Here is a 6,431-nt window from a genome sequence, read left to right as displayed (position 1 = left end):
TCTGTGGTGCTATTGGTGTTGCCTTTCATTCTTTTCACAGTACTTTCAAGGGCAGGAACACATGAATTTCTCTTTAACTTCAGGGATCATGGCAAGCCCAAGCCTTGCCCACATGCCATGGGGCAGGACCCACTTTTAAGCAGGTGCAGGAGAGCTGCAGAATGGTGCAGAGAGCTTCAGGAGCTGTAAGCCCAGCAGCAGCTCAGATGGCAGGTGTGACTGCAGGGTAGCAGGTTTGGGAGCTGTAGGTAAGTGATGTTTCCAGGATTTCTGGAGGCTGACACAGCACCACATCCGTGAGGATATGCAGAGACACTAAATCGTCTAGACACAGCCTCTGGAGATGTGTCAGCACTGAAGGAACAAAAAAGCAGTTTGAAAAATGCCTGGAAAAGACTTTCCATCAGATTGTTTAGCTTTCTAAAAGCACTCTGGAGTACTCCACGCTGAGGGAAGTGAGGTTTGCTTCAGGACTAAAAGTTGCAGCACCGAGCCTGGTCCAAGAGCTCAGGAATGGAGTCCGGGGCTCCCAGGGCACTGATGGCTCAGGGTATCTGATCCTTCTGGGGAAAGACAGACATGAGAGGGATGGATCTTAATAGATTTGGGATGGAAGAGGTTAGATTGAAATTGGCTGCTGGGAAAGGATACTTCCCTGGCAGGGTGGGCAGGGCTGGCACAGGTGTCCAGAGCAGCTGTGGCTGCCCCTGGATCCCTGGAGTGCCCAAGGCCAGGCTGGACACTGGGGCTGGAGCAGCCTGGGACAGTGGGAGGTGCAGCAGAGGCTGGAGCTCAGTGCAGAGCAGAGGGAAGAGCTCTCAGCCCCATGAGAGGCTCTTGCTGGCTGCCCTCCCAGCAGCAGTGCTTGGAAGGGCAGGAACCCCCAGGATGGCTGAAGCTGCTTTCCCAGGGATTGCCAGGTCACACTTCCCTCCGGGGCTGGTGGGGCAGCAGAAGCTGCCCATGGCCTGCCCCCCCTGCCCTCCCTGCAGCACAGGGACACTGTAAAGCAGCTGCACTGCAGAGCATGGAGGTGGCACAAGGTTCCACAGTGCCAGCTCTGCCAGGACAGGAGCTCGTTGGCATTTCTGCAGGACTGCCACCCAGCCAGGACGGGCAGACAGCGTCCCTGCACAGCAGAGCTCTGTGTGCCAGAGCCTGGCAGGCTCCATCCTCCTGCCCTGGGCTCTGCCCACAGCCCCCCAGCAATCCTCAGGGACCCCCCCACCAGCCCAGCCCAGCCCAGCACACACTGCCTCCCCCCACGCTGCCCTGTGCTCCCAAAATGCCACATCACAAAACTAAAACAGGCTGAAAATAAAGGCTAGCTTCATCCACAAGTCCTAGAGGAACACAGGCCTTTGGTTCTGATCTGGCACAAGGAAAAATATGTTTTCTTTTCTCTCAGGAACAATAAATTTGATTTCAGAAACATCGAAGCGAGTCCACATCTGAGCCTGCCCTGCCTGTCTGCCAGCAGATGGGCACAGAACTGCAGGACTCGAGTGTGCCACCAGGGTAATGTTCTTTCATATCCACAACAGAAGCTGTTAGCTTGATTGTTAATCTGTAAAGTGGTTTTTTTTTCCCTAGGAGAAAACAGGCAAATTACAGAGTCAGTCACCAGGAGATGTTCCCATGGATCTGATCGTACATATGTGAGAAAATGTACTGCAGAAGCTGAGAGCAGCAGGAGCTGGCTGCCCAGCACAATCAAAGCTGGGAGCACTGGCCCGAGGTGGGGGATTGCTCACACTCCAGGAAAGGTCACATCAGGCCAGAGAGAGGATGGTGCACGGCAGGTCAGGCAGCCAGGGAGGAGCAGCCCCTTTAATCACCCACCATGCTGCTCCCATCTTCTTCTCTGAGTGCAAACAGGAGCTCTGGGGAGTGGGAAGGATGGGAAGTTATCCTTCCTTTGCTTGACTGGCAGGCAGAAACCCACAGGGAGACATTTCCCCACTGCTGACAGAGCTGCACGCGCTGAGCACACAGCCCAGCTCCCCGGCTTCCTGCTCTGGGCACAACACATCCAGCACAGCCATGCCCAGGGAGCTCAGCAGGGACATTGGGGCTGGCTGGCTCCTGGGAGCAAGATCTGTTGTGGGTCCCAGCAAGGAAAGTGTGCAGCCCTGAGAGGTATTCGATTAAAATGTCCTGTTGGAGGGGGACAGCAGCAGAAGGGAAAAGGACCACAAACAGTCAGGGGCAGAGGATGCCAGGCCGTGTGAGCTGGGCAGAGCTCTGGCCTGGCAGGGCAGGAGGCACAGCCTGCCCTTGGCACAGTCAGTGCTTGCTGAGCCACAGAGGTGTGAGGACATGCCAGGAGTGCCCGAACCCAGGGCAGCACCCACGGGCTGTGGCTGCCCCAGCTGCAGGAAACAACTCCTTTTATTCACTCACGCCTCCATGTCCTGCCCAAACACAGCCCTGGCCTCTTTCCCACGTCCTCTGGCAGCAGTGAGCTCGGCTCCCCAAGCACAGTCTGAGGCTCATCCCAGTGACAACGAGCCAGGCCCTGAAAAATGGCAAAACCACCCTTTTCTCCTTCCTTGCTGGGTCACTCAGTCACAGGGAGGGGCTGTTAATTTCTTCATGGCTAATGAGTTCTCTATGTTCTGTCCCCAGGGACAAGTCTTTCACAAGGAAGATCCAAATTGTTGGACTGAGTCCAAAGGCGGGACATGAAGGAGGTGAAGGGTCTAAAGCACCTTAGGAGGAGCAGCTGAGGACACTTGGTTTGTCCAGCTGGAACAGAGCAGCCTGAGGTCAGACCTCACTGGGGGTGTGAGGAGAGGAGCTGCTCTCTGTGACACCTGGGTGTGTGAGGAGCTGCTCTCTGTGACACCTGGGTGTGTGAGGAGAGGAGCTGCTCTCTGTGACACCTGGCTGTGTGAGGAGAGGAGCTGCTCTCTGTGACACCTGGCTGTGTGAGGAGAGGAGCTGCTCTCTGTGACACCTGGCTGTGTGAGGAGAGGAGCTGCTCTCTGTGACACCTGGGTGTGTGAGGAGCTGCTGTCTGTGACACCTGGGTGTGTGAGGAGAGGAGCTGCTGTCTGTGACACCTGGCTGTGTGAGGAGAGGAGCTGCTCTCTGTGACACCTGGGTGTGCGAGGAGAGGAGCTGCTCTCTGTGACACCTGGGTGTGTGAGGAGCTGCTCTCTGTAACACCTGGGTGTGTGAGGAGCTGCTGTCTGTGACACCTGGGTGTGTGAGGAGAGGAGCTGCTCTCTGTGACACCTGGGTGTGTGAGGAGCTGCTCTCTGTGACACCTGGGTGTGTGAGGAGCTGCTCTCTGTAACACCTGGGTGTGTGAGGAGAGGAGCTGCTCTCTGTGACACCTGGGTGTGTGAGGAGAGGAGCTGCTCTCTGTGACACCTGGCTGTGTGAGGAGAGGAGCTGCTCTCTGTGACACCTGGCTGTGTGAGGAGAGGAGCTGCTCTCTGTGACACCTGGGTGTGTGAGGAGAGGAGCTGCTCTCTGTGACACCTGGGTGTGTGAGGAGCTGCTCTCTGTGACACCTGGGTCAGCCCTTCTCCTCTCCCACTGGTGAGGAGATAAATTTCCCACTGCAGGAAATCCCTGCAGTTTAGCAGCTGTTCCCCAGTACCTGTTTTGCCATATGGTTCCTGCCCCTATAACCAGGCTCCAGGATTTTGCACTTAGATTTCCAGTAAAATCATCTTCTGTATGAGCATTTACAAAATTTCCTATGGAAACAGTCCCAAGTCCAGCACAGGGCAGTAAAGTGCTGACTAGACACCATCAGTAAGGCTAGTAATGAAAATACAGTGCCCAGCTGAAAATGCAGCACGACAATATGAATATTTGGAAGGGCCCTGTTTCTTTCTCTTGTGCACCAGTTTCTCAAGGTTTTGGCTGGTGATGTGATGGTATTTGAAAAAAAATCTAAAATCATAGAATCACAGGCTGGTGTGGGTTGAAAAAGACCTTAAAACCCATCTCATTGAACCCCCTGCACAGGCAGGGACACCTTTCACTAGACCGGATTGCTCAGAGACAGAGAAAAAATAGCTGCTTTTTTTAAAATTTATTTTTTCTTATTTGAAAGAGTTCCTTTTTATAAATGCCAGACAATTGATTCCTTGTTTATTGCTGTGCTGTCATACATGTGTCTGTAGGTGTTCATTTGGAGATTTAGCACTTTCTCATCAGTGAGAACACTTCTCTGGGAGTGTGCTGCTATGATGAGTTAATTAAGTATTCATTGTAATAACACTGATATTAACAAACTTATTTTGTATTCATTTTCACGTGCATGTTCCTTATTTCCAAATGAGTGCTATCAGTGCTATTTTCATTGATCGTTGCAATCAGAGGTATAAAAATAAGCGCTCAGTAGGAGTGTGTAAAACCTGAGCTCCCACACCAGCTGCTCCCTCAGGGGGATTTGCCCCCAGCTTTCTCCTCACCGGGTCCCAGGCACGGCTGGGCAGCCACGGCTCTGCAGCCAGGCACAGCTCCAGGACACTCTGGGGCTCTTTTTAGGATTTAGGGCATCTGCTCTGAACTGGGGAGAGGCTTGAGATGGAGAACCATGGCAGAGGGGCCGGGGTGCTGCAGCTGGGGCTGTGGGGCTGGGGTTTGGTGCTCTCTGATGGGCAGAGCCCCCCCGGGACAGCCACAGCCCCACCACCTCTGTGCCCACAGAGGGGTCCCCATGCCCTGGTTTGTCTCACAGCACAGTCCCCATGGCACGTGCTGAGGGAAGGGCATTGCCCAGGGGAATCTGGAGAGTGTCCGTGCTGGGAACACCATCCCAGTGCTCCCACCAGGAACATCATCCCAGTGACAGCCCCAGGAACACCATCCCAGTGCTCCCACCAGGAACACCATCCCAGTGACAGCCCCAGGAACACCATCCCAGTGCTCCCACCAGGAACATCATCCCAGTGACAGCCCCAGGAACACCATCCCAATGCTCCCACCAGGAACACCATCCCAGTGACAGCCCCAGGAACACCATCCCAGTGCTCCCACCAGGAGCCCCATCCCAGTGACAGCCCCACGAGCACCATCCCAGTGACAGCCCCAGGAGCACCATCCCAATGCTCCCACCAGGAACACCATCCCAGTGACAGCCCCAGGAACACCATCCCAGTGACAGCCCCAGGAACACCATCCCAGTGACAGCTCCAGGAGCACCATTCCTGTGACCCCACCAGGAGCACCATCCCAGTGCTCCCACCAGGAACACCATCCCAGTGACAGCCCCAGGAACACCATCCCAGTGCTCCCACCAGGAACACCATCCCAGTGACAGCCCCAGGAACACCATCCCAGTGCTCCCACCAGGAACACCATCCCAGTGACAGCCCCAGGAACACCATCCCAGTGCTCCCACCAGGAACACCATCCCAGTGACAGCCCCAGGAACACCATCCCAGTGACAGCCCCAGGAACACCATTCCTGTGACCCCACCAGGAACACCATCCCAGTGACAGCCCCAGGAGCACCATCCCAATGCTCCCACCAGGAACACCATCCCAGTGACAGCCCCAGGAACACCATCCCAGTGCTCCCACCAGGAGCACCATCCCTGTGACAGCTCCAGGACACATCCAGCTCGGCTGAAGCGTCAATCCGACTCTCCCAGCCGGCCCAGCGCAGGACCCGGGCGTGCAGAGCCGTGCCGCAGCTGCAGCACCACTCCAGCCCTTGTGCCAGGGAATCCTCCCCGGCAGCCACGGGGAGGGACAAACAGAGCAACTGTGACCCTTTGTTAACAATGGATTAAACAAACAGAGCAATTAACACTTTGTTAACAGTGGGTTAAATAAACAGAGCAATTCACCCTTTGTTAACAATGGATTAAACAAACAGAGTAATTGACCCTTTATTAACAATGTATTAAACAAACAGAGCAATTAACCCTTTGTTAACAGCGGATTAAATAAACAGAGCAATTAACACTTTGTTAACAGTGGGTTAAACAAACAGCAATTGACCTTTTGTTAACAGCGCATTAAACAAAACAAGCAATTGACCCTTTATTAACAGCAGATTAAACAAACTGAGCAATTAACCCTTCGTTAACAGCGGATTAAATAAACAGAGCAATTAACCCTTTGTTAACAATGGATTAAACAAACAGCAATTAACCCTTTGTTAACAGAGCATTACACAAACAGAGCAATTGACACTTTATTAACAGCAGATTAAACAAACTGAGCAATTAACCCTTTATTAAAGGCGGATTAAACAAACAGAGCAATTGACCCTTTTTCAACAGCGGATTGATTCCCAGCACGGTGTCAGAGCCGATTTAACAGGAACAATAGACAGAGCCCAGAACTATCGCACAAGGATGCTAAAAGGCACAGTGAAGGTGATCTATTCAGAGATTCCAAAAGGACCCAACGCTAATAATTACAAAATTAATTCTTTCCACTAAAAATAAGCACACTGC

The 6,431-nt window shown here is 53.4% G+C and overlaps 1 long non-coding RNA gene across 1 annotated transcript; it reads right to left on the bottom strand.

Annotated features, from left to right (window-relative positions):
- Positions 1–1,373: 1,373 nt before the first annotated feature.
- On the bottom strand, positions 1,374–3,086 carry LOC135302012 (uncharacterized). Its single transcript, XR_010363698.1, has 2 exons — positions 2,712–3,086; positions 1,374–1,589 (listed from the first exon to the last, which is right to left on the bottom strand). It is a non-coding gene; the product is annotated as an uncharacterized LOC135302012 (long non-coding RNA).
- Between the last annotated feature and the right edge of the window lie 3,345 nt (positions 3,087–6,431).

The sequence above is a fragment of the Passer domesticus genome, chromosome 6 (genome assembly GCF_036417665.1).
Source record: "Passer domesticus isolate bPasDom1 chromosome 6, bPasDom1.hap1, whole genome shotgun sequence".
Taxonomy (NCBI): Eukaryota; Metazoa; Chordata; class Aves; order Passeriformes; family Passeridae; genus Passer; species Passer domesticus.
Note: the sequence above shows the minus strand (reverse complement) of the source record. Positions and strands in the feature narration are given on the sequence as shown.